This window comes from Delphinus delphis, chromosome 1, assembly GCF_949987515.2.
Source record: "Delphinus delphis chromosome 1, mDelDel1.2, whole genome shotgun sequence".
In the NCBI taxonomy this organism is placed as follows: domain Eukaryota; kingdom Metazoa; phylum Chordata; class Mammalia; order Artiodactyla; family Delphinidae; genus Delphinus; species Delphinus delphis.
Window position 1 is genome coordinate 83,575,629 of NC_082683.1, and position 18,870 is coordinate 83,594,498.

Below are 18,870 nucleotides of genomic sequence, written 5' to 3' on the forward strand. Positions count from 1 at the left end.
TGACAACTTCCTTCTTTAGAAAATCTCCAAATACTCTTGAAGTCAATGGCAGCATTACAACATAGGCTTGCAGAGTCTGCAGTTGTAGACCATAAGCTATTGCTTGCTAATTTTTGACCTCACGCTTTGAAATAGATTCCTTGAGATTAGTAAATAATTATTAGCTGCGGAATGGTGCTTGCTAAGTTGGGTGTGGATTCAGTTTGTATACCTTGTATGTGCATTGATTTTTAAAAACCTTCCATAATAACGTATGTGGATCATCTGTTTGTATTTTGTTTTATCGCTGTTCAAAGTAGGTAAGGTGAAAAGAGAATTTCGGCATCTCCAATGCATTCTAAAAATTACACTAAAGAAGTAAAATAAAATTTCTGGTCCAGGCTTGCTAGGCTCAGCAAGCCCAGTGGGCTTACGTTTCTGACCTAACGTTACTTCTTCACTAGCTGTCGTTTTTGTGGACTCATCAAGAGCTTTGCCATACATGTTGGAGAGCAATGAGGCTGCCATCGAAGAGCGCCCGTACTAGTCCTCATGCTAACCAGAGGTCCCTTTGTGTAAGTTCTGTGGGTGATCTTCCCCGCCTTGGTACATGTTTTCCACTGCACTCTTTCCACGGCTCCCACTCCTGCACTGGCTTGGACTGTTGTGCCTCTGACGTCTGTGGGTGGGCCTGGGGCTTCTGCTTGGTTAGACTGAGACACTGAATGGCTCTCACACCCCATCTCCCTCTCCCTCTCCTTTATCTGTATTGTCTCTGCATGCTTCAAGATGAGGTAATTAAATACATCCTTGAAGGATATAGAAAACAATAGCACTCTCCTTTTTGCCTGATTCTGGGGGAGTACAACGCCTTAAACCACCAGGTTGTCTTGTCAAATGAGTTATTGTTTTTCAAAATATAGCCTGAACAGCATCCTTTATAAGTAAGCCTCCTGGCTTTCAGTTTAAAGTGATATTTGCCAGTAAAAGCCTGCCAAAAAATAAATAAATAAAAGCAGGCTTACCGTTAAATATTGATTTAAGCTTGGAAACTGGCTCCAAATTTTGTTATACCAGTCTTGATCTCCATGGCCTCTGGGCATCTGTTTCAATTTGGTCAAATTGAAATGGGGAGGGACAGTGCCAGGCTAACAGCAAGGTGATCCAATATAGTAGGATGAGTTGTATTTGATGAAAAAGAGCCAGACAAAGTCATCTGTAGATCCTGAGGACAGGTGAACTGGGCTCAGATAAAATAAGCGCTGATGGGCATCTTGACTTATCCCATGGGCTGACTTAAGCCAGTGATTATTTTTTTGAAATGTAAAAAAATATGTTGAGTTATCTTTTGAGGGCAGTATGAATTTTTTTGTTTCTGTTTTTTGCCTTTCTGTGTATCCTGCTAAATATAAGCTTTTCCTCCAACTGGTCTGGCTGGGAGCTTTCCCCCATGATCCTTTCACATCACTGGTAGGAATGTTAAAAAGCCCAACTACAAAACTTTTCTTATGAACTGAATTTCTCAGTTCTTACCTGGAGGTTTTCTCCTATCTAGGGAAAAGATAAGGCTCTCAGAAGAATTTTTTCGTCTGGAATGTATATGCTTGAGACTTGTTATATTATTCTCCTCTGTCTCTGACAAGAGAAGGCAAACAGGCGGGGGGGGGGGGGGGCGGTTAAAGTTCCTGAAAAAAGGGCCCTTGATAAATCTGAACTCTGTGGGTGCAAAGTGCCTGAGATCCATTAGTTTTGACAACCTCAGTTACTCCGGTGTCTCTCGTCATCTGTAAAGTTAACAAGGGCTGATAAGACATGATGAGGCTGGGTCCTTGTCTGTATTTCCAGACTCATCAATATTTCACAATACCATTTTCTTACAATCAGATACATTAGTTTGCCAAGTGTGGATGCCACTGGATGTTCACCCAGTGCTGGTGTTTAGCAAAAGCCCTGCTTTTAAATCAGAAGATACGGGGCCTTGAGGTGCGCCTCGCTTGCCACTGTACCTTGCTTTCAAATGCACATTCTAATTCGGGTGAGAAAGTTGGTGTTTGACCTCTAGAAACTGCTACTGCCTACCTTGAAAAATATATTGTTCTGCTCTATGGGCAAAAAAGCATCCATCTTAGCCACATTCTCATATTCTTTCTTGTTCTCCAGCCCTGACGATGCCCTTGTGTTTCTTTGTACTTCACACTGTGGACAGTAGAATCAGGCACCAAAGGGTGAATTTAATTTGGAACAGACCTCTGTCTTGATAGAACTGCCTTTACTCAAGCTCAAACGCAGCAACCTGCAATTTGCCAAGGCAGTACCTCACCTCGCGCTATCACAGGCTCTAAAAATTAAGTCCAGCCTCGGCACCTCTCTTAGCTCACCCAGCTCCCAACAACAACACAGAGTGGTTGTGGACACAGAAGTCAGCCAAGCAGCAATGGTTCTCTCCCTGATGTAATCAAATGCAGTGCACGGGTATCACTTGATTAACAGCTGCGGTATTAATTTCCCTTTTTGGTTGCTTGACTCACAGCAAGAATCATGTCAAGGCAGCAGAGAAGCAATTAAATTGATTTTAATCTTTGTCAGGGAAGATAACATGCCTCTTTCTCTTCTCATTTAAATAATTAAAGTTTCAGGAGGTATTATTTCTGGCTTTAAAGAAATTGGTATCTTAATGTAATAGAATCCTTGTAATTATATACTTAATGGTTCTTAATAAGTTAATCATGGTTTTTCATTTAAAATGTATTTTTTACTTATTAAACTTTTATTTGTTATAGTATCTTTGCTTTTAAGGAGAAAGGGGAAAACAAAAGAGAGATACAGTCCTGTCATTTCTCATTATTAATCCTTTCAACAGCTTTCTTCTCCTTTTGTGGTGTGTTGGACTTAAGTTTGAAGTAATATTTTTACATTTTAATGCATTTAAAAGAAGCCCACTTCTTATAATGACAACATATTTATTTTAATGATAATGGAGGTTTGGGCTTCTATGACAATTTTCTTATAGATTATCATATGTATTTAAATTGTGTGGGGCTCCTTTAAACTTAAAATTTCATTAAGGTCTTAGAGAAATATTGGAAAAATATTGCAGGTGGTTTCATTCCTCTTTGGTATTCAGTCCAATATTATATAGTTATTTTACTCCTCACCCCAACATTGTGCAATGTACCATAAACATTTCTGAGGAAGGGAAATAGGGGCAGAATTCATAGATCAAGTGGCCTTTCTCACTAGATGCTGGATTTCAGCTGTCATGCACGTGTAACCCACAGGATACTGAGCATTACATAAGTTAACTGCCATCAACCTGAGTCTCTACCACAGGGGTGAGTGACTCCTGAAACAGAAGAAGTGTTATTCTGGAGAATGACTAGTTCTCATTTCAGACCCTAATCAAGAAGTGAGTGTTTCACCAAAAGCTTTAAAAAATGCTTTCTCTTTCAGGACGGTGAACACTGATTAAGAGGAGAGAGCACACATCACGCAGAGACCCTGGGCCCTGGACCAAACACACTGAGGTTAGAGAGAGGCAAAGCCAGCATCCTGGAGCTGGTTCCTTTATCCAGGGTTTTGGAGGGGCTCAGTCTTCTGTAGAAATTAATTGACAAAGACTGAATCTTCCCTTGGTATTTTGAAAGAGAGCTGCTGCTAGCTTATATACTATGAATTGCCAAATGTCACTGCCTCTGGGTGGACAGATTACAAAAAGACACCTCCTCCTCCTGGTATGGCTAGCAGAGGATAGGCTGGATTTCAGCCCCTACTCTTCTCCCTCTGCCTTGCTGCTGCCAAACTGGGTGCTCCTTGGCAGTGCAGGCTCTGCACAACTGTACGTGGTTTGATCGTGCATAAGCAAGACTGTCAACTTCTGATACACACTCTGAAGCAAGGAGTGAATATATTCACTCCTCTGCAGATGGCAGAGGAGGTGAGCAGTATGGGCAGAGAGAATCATCAGAGAGGCTGCAAGAAGAATGCTCTAGGGCAGTGCTCCCCAACCTTTTTGGCACCAGGGGCCAGTTTCGCAGGAGACAATTTTTCCGCGGACGGCAGGTGGTTGGGGGGATGGATCAGGTGGCAATGCGAGCGATGGGGAGCAGCAGATGAAGTTTCGCTCGCTCGCCTGCCGCTCACCTCCTGCTGTGTGACCTGGTTCCTAACAGGCCTTGGACTGGTATCGGTCCATGGCCTGCGGGTTGGGGACCCCTGATATACCTCCCCCAAGCACGCTGACTACAAGGCTTATTTCTATAGAAACACTGCCCCTGTTTGGGGATTTGTCTTACTTACTTTTTTGCCCCTAGTCCCTAGCACAATGTCTAGGCCAGAGGATTCATTCATTCATCCATTCAACAAATATTTATTGAGCACCTGCTATATGGCAGACACTATTCTAGGAACTTAGGATACAGCAATGAACAAAACAGATAAGTTCCTACACTAATAGAGCTTATATTCTGGTGGAATAGTTTAGTATTTACACAAGTAAATAAGCAACCAAGACGTGTGTTATGAGGAAAATTAAATAGGGGATATGATAATGACTAGATAGGGGTGATACAGATGGGCAGTATTGGGGGAACTCTTTGAGGAAAGGACATTTGAATTGATATCTGAATGTCAGGATTCAAATGTAGGACCAAGGTGTGTCTAAATGATAGAAAGAAGGAGAGTGTGACTCGAACTGAATGGGCAAAAGAGAGAAGGGGTATGGGGATGAGTGGGAGGGTTCAGAGGTGGTCATGTCAGAGAAGGAGGTGAAGGAGTTAGGCAATGTCAAAAGCTGACCCATGCTGCTGGGGTCATGCTGCAAAGCCACACCCTGCTACAAAGGTTCTCCAAAACTTCATTACCACAAAAAATGTTAGGACACCATCAAGAAAGTGAAAAGACAACCCACAGGATGGGAAAAAATGTTGACAAATCATATATCCAATAAGGGATTTATAACCATAATATATAAAGAACTCTTACAACTCAATAATAAAAAGGCAAATAACCCAATTAAAAAATAGACAAAGGATCTGAATAGACATTTCTCCAAGGAAAACATACAAATAGCCAAAAAACAAATGAAAAGATGCTTAGCATTGTTAGTCATCAGAGAAATGCCAATCAAAATCATGAGATACCCCTACATACAGTATGTAGAATGACTAGAATAAAAGGTCAAATAATAGCAAGTGTTGACAAGGATGTGGAGAAATCAGAATCCTTGTACACTTCTGGGACTATAAATGGGAATGTTAAGTGATTCAGCCACCTTAGAAAACAGTCTGGCAGTTCCTCAAATGATTAAACATAGAGTTACTGTATGTCGCAGCAATTCTATTCCTATGTATATATCCAAGAGAAATTAAAACATATGTCCACACGAAAACTTATACCCGAATGTTTATAGTGGTAGTATTCATAATACCAAAAGGTAGAAACAACCCATATGTCCATCAACTGACAAATGAATAAACAAAATATGGTATATTCATACAATGGAATTTTATTTGGCCATAAAATGAGGTACTGATACATGCTATGACATGGATGAACCTTAAAAACGTTATGCTAAATGAAATCAGGCAGTCAAAGGACCACATGTTATAGGATTCTATTCATATTAAATTTCTAGAACAAGGAAATCTATAGAGACAGAAAGTGGATTAGTGGTGGTTTAGAGGCTGGGGGAATAAGAAGATACAGGAGTGATAGTTAAAGGGTACAGGGTTTCTTTTCAAGGTGATAAAAATATTCTAAAATTGACTGTGGAGATGGTTGTACATATCTGTAAATATACCCCCAAACCACTGGATTGTACACTTGAAATGTATGATATGTGAATCACCTCTCTATAAAGCTGTTAAAGAAAAACACTAAAACCCCCCAAAGCCTAAGGGTACACTTCAGACTCCCTCAGAGTTTCAGGCTCTTCAGATAAAATTTACTAGTCCAGATCAGAATAGCTTTGTGCCCAAGGGAGAATCATCAATGAAGCTATTCTTAGAACACAAAGCTTTTCTTCCTAAAATACTGGAAAGGAGCAACACCTTGAACACCACAGGAAACCCATAAATATCTAATTTGCACCACTGCATGATAAAAGCAGCTTGCTTCTTCCACTCATTGGCAACACTCAAAAATATATTCTAGCTCTTTGCCTGCTAATAAGGATATTTACGTTTGTTCTTTGCACCAACTAAATAAGCCCTGTTTATTCCCACAGTTTCCCTGCCGCCCTGGTCCACCTGGACTGTGTTTGGAAAGCAAGTAGAGAGCCGTTCTGGGACAGACTCAGTGGTGAAAAGTGCAAGTGCTACATGAGTAGAGTCAGTTAAATGAATGCATTTGGAATCATGGATTTCTAAGTGAGTCTGGAATTTGGAAGCTATTTCAGTTTCCTAGATGACAGGAAGTTAGCCATTATATTCTACTACCAGTAACATGCTCTTTGTCCTGCAGATGACAGTCATTGCAGACGCAAATTTTAAGCCATTTAAGACAGGAAAAATCGTATTCATCTTTGTACTCTCTATGTTAGTGCTTTTGTATATAGTATGTGTTTTAGTACTTTTTAAAATTGAATTTGAATTAATAGATCACTAGAGTTTAAGGACAAGATCAAGGACATTTTTCAGTGATTGAAATGAATAAGATTGAATACATGATGGATTGTATTAGCCAAATGTAGGTCTGACTCAGCCTGGGAGCTGGCTTATAAATGTAATGTTATTGGAACCAGAGAGTCTCCAGCTGCTAATCAGGAAGCCAGGGAAGGGAAGGTGTTATTGTAAGTTGTTATAAACAGGAAATGGAAGGTAAGACTTTCCCAATATCTTTTAGCTTAGTCAGAGAAAGCAAGACACTGCATCTGGTAGACACAAGCATTCAACTCAATAAACTGAGGCTCTGTTTGGGTGGCAGAATAGTTCACTAAGTTTGCCACAGTTTATGTGAGATATCTAATTTCCTCCCTCTCATTATGAGACAAGATTTCCAGTAGTTGGAGTATATGGGGTTGTGCATTTGCCAGTCACAGGAATCAAACTTTCCTCTATATTGACCAGTCACAAGGTACTACCCATGTGTGTGAGGTCTAGTCTAAAAGAGCCTGTTGGCCTCCTTTATGGAAAAAAATTTAACAGTGATTTCCATCAGTTTCTTTCGAACCTTTCCTCTTTTCTGCCATCTATTAGAATAGACATGTTTTCTTGTCTTCCCTCTGTCCATTCAGATTATGTGGATAAGTCTGAAATATGCAATCTCCTAAATGCATTTTTGAATGTATGAGATGTGCTTTGAAATCCTAGGTGTAGGATACTGATGCCATCTTTACCACTTATATGGCTCTTAGCACTTTACAGCTCAATTTTCTGCTTAAGAGGGTGCCGCTTATAAACCAGCAAATACAGCAAGTGACTAATTAGCCAAATTAATGAGGGCTTGTTTACTTGAAGTCCCCAGTGCCCTTGGAACTTGGGATGTTTCATTATTACAATCTGCAAGTGGTTTCCTCCAATTAATTTTTAACATACGGCTCTTGCCTCTTCCCAGTAATATGTAATGTCCTCATACTTCAGAGGGGTTTACAAGCATTAAATAAATCATTATTCCTTATAGGGAATTACTGAAAGACTGGAACAAAAAGGAATCATATTGCTTTTTGGCCTACTTTACAAATTTTAGTCCATAGTTCTAGAGGAAAATTGGCAAAGAGCAATTGTTAAGGCCTATTCTGAGAAACAAATGGAAAGGAAAAAACATATGTAGATATAAAAGGAATTGCTCTTTTCCACACAATGAGTGATAAGCAAGCTAAGAAAAGTCGATCTTCTTACTTATAGCTCCTTGTGAGATTCCATGATTGGAGACAAATTCAAATCTAAGTAGGCACATAGAAGCATGTGTTTAGAGCACATTCAGAAGTGATGTGTGCATCTAGAGCATATACACAAGTGAGGTGCATGAGTGATGTCACAGAAATAGTGAAGTAGGGAGCTCTAAGAATTGGTCCCTCCACTGAAGCAGCCATTAAGTTGGTAAAAGCTGACAGAATCATGTTTTCTAGAACTCTAGAATCTAATAAAAAACTTGCAACAACTGGGGGAGAACTTAATGAAAAAGAAATTGCTAAATTTCAGCATTAAGGAAATCTCTGTCAGATCACTGACTCTCTGCTGAGAACAAAACAGAGACTTGAGGGATCACACATGACAAAAAATACAGTCTTTGCCAAAACAGTTTAGAAAAATCGCTTAACAATGGATGACTGAAGCCCTCAATAAACAATAACAGCAAACCCTGGAGAGGGAGAGAATCTGATTTCCAGAGTTATCACATTATAATGTTCAAAATGTCACTGAAAATTTTAACAAAAATTACAAGACATGCAAAGACACAGGAAAGTATGATTTATTCACAGGAAACAAATTGACAGAAAACATCCTTGAGCCTGAGTTCAGACATTGGATTTATTAGACAAAGACTTTAAATCAAAGATCTAAATGAAACTATGGATAAAGAAGTAAAAAACAACAACAGCAACAGCAACCAAAAAAAAAAAAAAATGGGGAGCACAATGTATGAACAAATAAAGAATATCAATAAAACATTGACATCAAAAAAAAAAAAAAGAAAGAAAAATTAACCAAATAGAAACTCTGGAGCTGAAAAGTACAGTTGAATGAAAAATTCACTAGAGGGATTCAACAGCAGATTTGAGTAGGTGGAAGAAAGAACAGCAAACTTGAGGATAGGACAATTGAAATTAAAAAGTCTGAGGAGCAGAAAGAGAAAAAAGAATGAAGAAAAAGGAACACATCCTAAGGATTTGTGGGACTTCATCAGGTATTTCAACATACACATTATGGGAATTACAGAAGGAGAAGAGAGAGAGAAAGGGGAAGAAGTAACATTTGAAGAAATAATGGCTGAAAATTCCCTCAATTAGATGAAAGACACGAATCTCCGCATCCAAGAAGCTCAACAAACTTCAAGTAGGATAAACTCCAAAGAGATCCACACTGAGACATCTATTACTAAACTATTAAAAACTAAACACAAAGGGACAATCCTGAGAGAGCAACATAAAAGCAATTCATTACATACACCTGATCCTTAATAAGTTTAACAGTTGTCTTCACATAAGAAAGTATGGAGGGCAGAAAGCAGTGGGTGACATGTTTAAAGTGTTGGTAGCAAAAATTATGCCAACCAAGAATTCTATATGTGGCAAAACTATACTTCAAAAATGAAAAAAAGAAATTAAGACATTCCCTAATAAACAAAAGCTGAAAGATTTCATTGCTAGTGGACCTGCCCTATAAGAAATGCTAAAAGGAGTCCTTCAAGCTGATATGAAAGGACAGTGATTTGAAGCCATGCAAAGAAATAAAGAACTTTGGTAAAGATAATGACATAGGTAAATATAAAAGCCAGTATTATTGCATTTTTGGTTTGTAACTTATTTTTTTGGTTTCCCATGTGATTTAAAAGACAAATGCATAATAATTATAAATCTATGTTAATGGGCACAAAATATATAAATATGTAATTTCTAACAATAAGAATCTATAGTACATGAGACTTCCCTGGTGGTCCACTGGTTAACACTCCATGCTCCCAATGCAGAGGACACGGGTTTGATCCATGGTCAGTGAATGAAGATCCCACATGCTGCATGACACGACCAAAAAATAAAATAAAATAAAGATGTCTTTAAAAAAAAAAGAATCTATAGTGCATGCAGAAATGATGTACACATCTAGAACACATATAGAACTGAAGTCTGTCTCTAGAACACATGCAGAAATGAAGTGAGCATCTTCAGCCTATTCAGAAGAGAGAGACTGATGCCAATGATTAAATTATAATTCATTCAAGATAATTGGTTCTACTTATACTTGAAACTTAAGTTGAATTGTGCTGAATTGGGTGATTGGGATTGACATGTATACACTGATGTGTATAAAATTGATGACTAATAAGAACCTGCTGTATAAAAAAATAAATAAAATAAAATTCAAAAATTAAAAAAGACCAAAAGTTTAAATGAACAAATCACCAACGAAGATGTTTGACAAAGGAACAAATGAAAAGATGCTTCGCATCATTGGTCAACAGGGAAATGCAAATTAAAATGATGAGATACTACTTCATACCCATTAGAATGGCAGAAAAATAAAACAAATACCAAAAAGCTGATGATGTTAACTGTTGACAAGGAAATGGAACAATAAAAAAAAAAAGAAAATTTAATAATTCTACCTTTGTATTTTGAAAACAGGCAATCTCATATATTAGGGGCTAAGCTACAGATGGTATTAAGTTTGGAATGACTTTTAAAAAAAGAAAGAAGAAAAGGTTTTTTTTTTTTTTTACTGCCAGAGATCAAGGTGGTATTTCTCAAAATTGCAACAACAAAATTAGGATAATTTACATTTGAGTCAATGGAGGAGATGTCATGAAAAGGAAGGTTTGATGTCTTGAAATTAATGGAAACAATAAGAGCAAAGGTAAGATTTCAGCGTCTGTACATGCCAGTTATTCACTTAGAATGTGGAGAGAACGGGTTTTGAGGTTGCCTTTGATGAAAGGGAGTCTGGTTGCTTGACTTGTAAGGATAAAAGGATATTCCAGTTAAAATGGGTGTTGAGCAGAAAATGGCTTTGGAAGCTAAGAAAATAAGGGTCACTTTACAATCCAGCCCTTCTTTGTAGTGAGTGATAAACTCAGGTTCTTAGGAGAAGAAACAATAATCATATCCTTAAATATGTAGTTATGCCTAACACTAAGATAATAATGAACTGTCTGTGGCCTAATAACTATCTTTCCTTAAATAATCTAAGAGTATTCTCAGCCTTTCCCATCCCCTAATCTACAAAAAAAGAGTTTTGGCTTTGCCTGCAGTTTCTTTACCTTCCTTGCTGCCTGAGGAGTGTTCTGCTATTACCAGGACAGAATTTTGGGGTTTGTGATGCAAAATGAGAATGATAGTGTGAAGGAAGGGTAGAACAACCAGAGTGCTCAGACTAGGTGTGGAGGAGGAGATATTTTTAGAGAGTTTCTAGGAGAGTGGCATGAAAAGTGCTCCAAGGTATGAGGAAAATAAATGGGAGAAGAAATTAAAGTTTTAAAAAACATGTAACTGTGGATTATATTTCCTCTTCACATGCAGTCCAAAGAGGTTGAGTGATTTTGAACATACTCTGGTTGCTGAACAGTGGTTCATTGACTGTGCACTGTTGAGACTGAATCATGTGACTCCTGGCTTCAACACGCTTACACGTATAATAGTGAAGTTCTAGAAACCAAGTGAACATTAGGTAGAATTTGGATTAAAAGGCACTGACACTAGTCCTTTTCCAATCCTGTATCTGAGACTCAAGTTTTTGTTTTATTTAGAGTTCTTTCAAAATCATCTTTCAAGACTCAGCTCCAATACGACCTTCTCTGTGAAAACTTTTCCTGATATTCCTCATTTCTCTGATGGAATCGAATCTTCATCCTTCAGGTCTCACTCCTCCATTGTATAGATTTCTCTCATTTCATTTAAGGCACTTGGGTGAATTTATTTGTCTCTCCAATTGACTGTGAGATCTTTGAGGGCAGAAACCATCTTTGTTTCCCTGGAGCCTAGCGCTGCACCTGGCACACAGTAGACACTTAATGCTCATTTGTTGAAAACACAGCTTATTAGCCATTGTTCGGCTTATTGTTTCTCTTCATTTCCACGCCTATGTACTACTGATTAGTGAATCTTCCTGAAGAACAATCAAATACACAGTGACTTCACACTATTAAAATGACAGTCCAAATTCATTAGTATAGCATAAGTTCTTGGTAATCTGACTTTAGACTATTTTTCAGGCTTCCTCTCCCTTTAAAGCCTCTGTGTTCTATCCAAATTGAATAATTTATGTGCTTCTTTTTTTTTTTCAAAAAAGTTTTTTCAGTAGGAAGGAAGAACCTTATAAAATATCCCAGCATAAACCCTGCCAGCCCCTGAATTTGCACTTGTAGACTATATAGTAAGGAGAACTGGGACACAGAGACAAGAGATAAAAGATCACACAGGAGGATGCAAGTTATTGTAAATGTTCTGATTTCTATGTTAGGCTGTGGGATCACTGGTGTTCATTATATTTTAAATAAGCAAGCAAGCAAACAAACAAATAAATGAGAGCCACAGGAACCAATGATGAAAGTATGTCATAAAAAGCCCGAATATGATTAATCCAATTCCACAAACTTGAAATAAACAAAAGAGTAGCTGAAAGTTGTAATGTAATGGAGAAAAATACTACAAGTAATATAGCCAAAGCTGCTTGTCTCCTGTCTTGAATGTCTGAGATCCTTTCTGCTTTCTCCCTATTGCCTTAACTTGTGGGATGGTCACAAATACTAGGCACCTATATAGGAAAGGTATTCATATTTTATGTTAAGAATTTCTCAGTAATGACTTTTTGTAGATGACTCTCAAGGTTCAGTGTGTCCAAAAAAATCTGTGTCTTGTTAACATTTTGAATTTCTGGACCCACCACCCAGAAATTCTGATTCATTAGGTTTGGTTGTATGATCGAAGAATCTGATTTTAAATAATTACTCTTGGGGTATTTTGATGCAGATGATCCAAGAAAAATATGTCATTATATGACTTTGGAACATCAAATTGAGCTGCAGACTTAGTGGTGTAGAGATTACAGTGACCCTGAAGACACTCTCAAGAAGAGCGTCAGAAATGGTTAGAGTAATGGGAGCATTGATTTGAGGCATTTTCCGAGTTTAAAGGATCTAAATGTTTCTAATCCTTAAAGCCTCACTCAGCAGCAACTAGTGGGAGATGTCATAATGGTCTACAAATACTTGAACACTATAAACATCAAAGATGGAGAGAACTTATTTAGCTTGTTGGAAGATAGTATGATTAAGAGTAACTAAAAATGACCTCTGGGCTGAATTTAAGATTAGCCTCCTGAAAGTAAAGTGATTAGAGTTCAGGGTAGATTCTTAACAAAAGTGATAAATCAATAGAGGAAAAGTGGAAAAAAATTGATCCACAAATGAGATGAATTTACTTGTATTTAAAAGCTGGGATTGATAGCTCCCAAATTTCTTCTAGTCTGCATTTCTTTCTGTAGTGCCTACATGGACCTCTCTCCCATCTGCTCTTATGCTTGGCCTTGGCTTTGGCCTTGGTAGGTTTTGATTGGTCCTTTGTCTTGCCTCTGGGGACATTAAAATGTTAGCCAGCCTTGATACTCCAAACCCACAGTTGTTGGTGTCCCTTTCTTCCTTTATTCAATTAATATTTAAGCACTTGCTATTAAGCACCTTTAAAGAGTCTTTTAAGCCTAGGCACTGGTTATCAAGACAAACAAAAGCTTTGTCTTCAGGGAGCTTATATCCTTGGGGATTACTGATTATTACGGACTGAACGTTTGTGTCCTCCCAAAATTCATATGTTGAAATCCAAACCCCCAATGTGATGGTTTTAGGAGATGGAGCCTTTGGGAGGTAATTAGGTCATGGGTGGAGTCTCCATAAATGGGATTAGTGCCCTTATAAAAGAGAACCAAGAGAACTTTCTAGCCCTCTTTCTGCCATGAGGACACAGTGAGAAGTTGGCTGCAATGAAGAAGCAGGCTCTCACCAGACACTGAATCTACTGGTGACTTGATCTAGGATTTCTTGCTTCCAGACAGTGAGAAATAAATGTCTGTTCTTTGAGCCACCCAGTCTATGATACTTTTGTTATAGCAGTCTGAACTGACGAAGACACTGATAGCACCCCACTTGCTGTGTTTCTAGTTGGAATTGGTTGAATTATTTCTTCCATGAGCTCTGTCTCATGGGGAGAGCATAAAAGGCCTTGGTTGTGAGCTAACTCCAGAGCACAGGTAGCTGGGAGAAATACTGTTATGACAGAACAGGGCATGAGCCTTATCCCAATTCTTCTTTCCAACCCTATCTGACTCATCTCTCTCATAGCCTTTTATTATTAACTCAGCTGAATTTGCACCATTCACATTTGGCAAACATGCAGAATTTATCAATTCCCTTTATTCTGCATTGCCTCACCAGCAGAGAGGTCTTCAGGGCATGCAAAGCTGGGCCATTTCCCCAGGCCTGAGTTCTGTATGCTGGCAACAGGTAGTAGACAGGGAGTAAGAGATGACTTTCAGGTAAAGCACAAAGAAAAAACACACCCATGCATTTGGTGAACTTAGTACCATCTCCTAGTCAAAAAAAAGTGGGACAATTCTTCCCTCTTCCAGACCTCTTCTCCTTTCCATCTCAGGCTGCAAGTTGCTCTTTTATGGCATCATAAAAGCATCAAGGCTGATGCTTACTTGAAAACAAACACATGAACAAAAACCCACTTAATTTCATCCACAAGTAAGCGTTCCATGGGCAGATTAGGAGTTAGGGGTTAGTGGCAGACAACACCACATGTATCCACACCTAGAAACATTCTGTGGCTTAACCCAGCCTTCCGCTTCCTTGGGCTTTGTTTGGGTTCTTCCAGTGTCATGGTTTCTGTCCTATTACCCTGGATCCAGTTACATCTAGAGGTTGAGGGCAGGGACAGAGCCTTCTCTTCCTTTGGTAATTCCCGACTAGGCCAACATTTGAGGGACCTGATGCGTTTCACACATTATTCCTTTTAATTTTCACTACAACTGCATGCAACATGCTTCTCCCTCCCACAGCTAGGTAAGGATGTGGAACACGCCACGTAGAGCTTTGCCTCCTCAGATCTCTGGGTTTTCCTCCTTCCTATAGATAGACAAAGTAACCAAGGGCATAGTTACTGGACTCCAGGATTTTTAAAGTTTTTTTAAAATATGTTTTCTGGGTTGAACTTAGAACTGTGATCGTCTTGATTGAATGAAAGTACTCAGCTGCCCGCTGTGAAGAGGACACGTGCAGATATTTCTGAGTGATTAACGAATTGTGGAGAGCCTTGCCAGAGTCATCTTCTCTGAATATTTTTATAAAATGCATGGAAGGGATTAACTATAGTTCTAAATGTAAGTAAGGGAAAAATCTAGAACTGTGCTGTTCATTATGGTAGCGACTAGCTCTATGTGGCTATGGAGCACTTGAAATTCAGCTAGTCTGAACTGAGATGTGCTGTAAGTATAAAATACACATCAGATTTAGAAAACTTAATAGGAAAAAAAGAATGTAAAATATTTCATTAATAAATTCTTATACTAATTTCGCATTGAAACAATATTTTAGATACATTGGGTTAAGACGTACTATTAAAATCAAGCTCCCTTGTTTCTTTTTACTTTTGAAAAATGTGGCTACCAGAAAATTTAAAATTAGATATGTGCTTGCATGTATTCCTTTTGGATAGTGCTGGTCTAGAAGAAATTTTTTTTTTTTTTTTCTGCGACTGCTTTTATCTAACCATTTAAACTGGCTTAGAATTAAACTGCCACCTCTACTTTAAAAACATCTGGCACGTCGCACCCAGGCATAATTATTTTTCTTCTACGACTCTGTTGCTATAGGAGTAGAGTTATTGTATAATAAAGAACAACTTGAGCTAATAACTTGTATATGAAAATAGTTACATCTTCATTGTGGGAACCACGAGCCACCCATACGGTTTCACTGCACAAACAAATCTCTTTTATAATGATGCTTTTTCATTCATTTGGCATGCTTTTATTATTATTAATACCACAATGAAAACGCCATATATATCAGGGTAAAAGCATCTCTTTTGGATAATCAAACCTATAAATCTTGTGACTGCTCAGATATAGCCAATTAACTCCCCTTTCTCAGAACTGCAGTGTACCAGATGGTGCAAAAAGGGTGGCCACATAGTTCTTGCAGTGCTCTTGACTGAGTGATGTAGTCACAAGAGCCACGGAAGCTAGTGAGGAGGTTCAAGTTTTTCAGTCACCAGAAATGCTCATCTTAAGCACTAATAAGAAATGTTTCTATTCCTTCAAATGTTGAAGTCTTCGTTAGCTATGTCAAAGTTCTCATCAGTACATTAACAGAATCCTTCATGGTACGCTAGCAGAACCCTTCTTTATACCTCTCATGCCTCATTGTTTGATAACAGGAGAGGTTTTTTTAAATTGAAGTATAGTTGATTTCCAATGTTGTGTTAATTTCTGTCATACAGCAAAGTGATTCAGTTATATATATATATAATATATATATATATATATACTTTTTCATATTCTTTTCCATCATGGCTTATCATAGGATATTGAATATAGTTCCCCATGCTATACAGTAGGACCTTGTTGTTTATCCATTCTACATATAATAGTTTGCATCTACTAATCCCAAACTCACAATCCATCCCTCCTCTCCCTCCCTCCTTCCTCCTTGGCAACCACAAGTCTGTGCTCTATGAAAAGAGGTTTCTTAAAAGATAAGCCAGGGGTAATACTTTATAAATAACTCTAATCACATTTCCTACCTGCTCTGGGCTGTTACTTTGTTGCTTTGCCTATAGCACTAAGCTGCATTGCTGTTGTGTGTGTTGGGGGAACGGGGTGAGAAGGAGAAGCAAATCTGTAGATAAACTGCAGTGCAGTCAGTAGGCAAAGTAGGATCGACATGGGTGATGATCTTTTGTTTTCATTCAATTTTTAAAATCTTTATATAAAAATTTCTGGTTACAGTGTTTAAATGGTTTGGTTGGTGCTACCTAAATAGTTATTGAATTAACTAGTTCTACCACTAAGGTAAAATACACACCTTGAACTTTCAAAGATTAGGAAACTACACTTCATGATCACATGAAATCTGGCTTGAGGGTGTGTGTGTGTGTGTGTGTGTGTGTGTGTGTGTGTATGTATCCCCTGGGCACAATCTCTTTAGGATATCTGGGATCTTGGTTTTATAGAATTAAAATTTGCCCCATGATTTTAATGTTTTCTTTTCTTTTTTTTTTAACATCTTTATTGGGGTATAATTTCTTTACAATGGTGTGTTCGTTTCTGCTTTATAACAAAGTGAATCAGTCATACATATACATATGTTCCCATATCTCTTCCCTCTTGCGTCTCCCTCCCTCCCACTAATGTTTTCTTTTCTTAAGCTGTGTTTTTAGATAATGGTTGCTTTTGAATGTTTTAGAGCTTATAATGGCAGACTTTTGAAGTGCCTAGATACGGTTTAAAAACCTGAATAAAATGAAACTTTCATATTTGTACACTTCTCATTCAATATTGTTTCTTGCCTCCAAATCTCCATAAAATATTGCAGATTTCAGTTTCTGTTTGAGTTGTTCATCATTCCTACAAGCTATAGCTGACCTTTTCATAAATTTGTTTTTGGATAAAAACGATGACCTAGAAGATATTGCACCAAGTAAAACCCTGCCCAAACCTGATAAGTGGGGTCCAAAATATTCAGTTCTATAGAGTGAAGGTTCAAGATATCATGAGCTTAATAAAGCGAGGGTGGAGGGCTTGTTCAGCTAGCTGCCACAGAGTGTGGGATTTAGCTGAGGGATCAAATCTGTCTGCATCCCACTTGCAGCGTGATGCCACCTAGTGATGGTCGTCCTCTCTGACTTAAGCTGTATCACTGGCAGTGATCCAGCATTCTATGAAAGGCTATGAGTTCTCTGACAGCAGCAGCAATTCCAGGAAATCCCCTGGTTAATTTGTGCCCATTTCATTGGCCTCATCTGGGGAGACTGAGCCAGGAGAACCCTGGGGATCCAGGGAACCACTCTCCTCCTCCCTACCTCCCAGGAAGAGGCTGCCTGCTACTTCCAGTTAACCACGTTCCCCTTCTCATTCCACTCCATTCCTTCCCTCCCTCATAGAAGAACTGTAGGCGGCCAGATCTGCGAACAGGGTTGGGTGGAGGGAAGGAGTCAATTACATTGTATCTTTATTGCGGGGCCTGTTAGTGTGGGGTTTTGCTGCAATTTTGTTATTTTCAGTGAAATATCGTTAGGAATGAATTTGGCAAAAGCTGTGCCCTCTATTAACAGTGAGTAGTGCTAGATTTTAGTTCCCATGTAATTTCAGCTCATGCCTGTAGGTGAATACTAAATGTGTAGATACTGCTTATTTTCAATGTTTGGTTTATTTATTTAGCTGAGGGATATCGACTTCATTAGGACATACAGATGGTATTTTACTAAATTTTTTGTTTTGTTCCTCCTCCCCTCCCTCCCAAGGCTTTTGATTGATTAAAAAAAGAAGAATTGGGGCAATTCATTTGCTAATCACAGATGAAAGAATATCTAAATTTCTTTTTCCTTTCTTTTTTTTCTTCGTTGTGGCATGGGGGCTTCTCTCTAGTTCTGGCATGAGGGTTTTTTCTCTCTCTAGTTGTGGTGCGCAGGCTCCAGGGAGTGTGGGCTCTGTAGTTTGTTGCATGGGGGCTCTACTCACTCAGGCATGGGAACTCAGTAGTTGTGGTGCCCGGGCTTAGTTGCCCCACGGCTTGGTGGGATCTTAGTTCCCTGACAAGGGATTGAACCAGCGTCCCCTGCATTGGAAGGCGGATTCTTTACCACTGGACCACCAGGGAAGTCCCAAGAATACCTAATTTTCAAACAAGGTAAATCTCCTGTGAAAGAACTCTTCTCCTTTTCTGAATACCTATAGCATTTGATTTGAAACAATTGTACTGCATTTGAGTCTTATCTCCCCAACCAGAATATAAAAGATTATCATTAATGACATCTAATTCATCTTTGAGTACCTCACATTGCCCACAGTAGACCTTCAATAAATGTTAAAAAAAAGAGCATGCACATACACATGTGCTTGTACAATGTTTTGTAAAAACCAACAACAAAAAAGACAAGGCGTTACCCCTAATCATAGCTTCTCAATCTCCTCCAGCCTGAGTGAATAAGCAACCGTGAATGTAGGTTGCTAAAACATTATG

At 38.6% G+C, this 18,870-nt stretch overlaps 1 long non-coding RNA gene across 1 annotated transcript in view; it reads left to right on the forward strand.

Moving 5' to 3' along the window:
- The first annotated feature begins 441 nt into the window (after positions 1–441).
- Positions 442–18,870, forward strand: part of LOC132421399 (uncharacterized) — a 109,884-nt gene continuing 91,455 nt past the window's right edge. Inside the window, exon 1 of the long non-coding RNA XR_009518659.1 lies at positions 442–554. This is a non-coding gene — a long non-coding RNA (uncharacterized lncRNA). The remainder of the gene's footprint in view (positions 555–18,870) is intronic.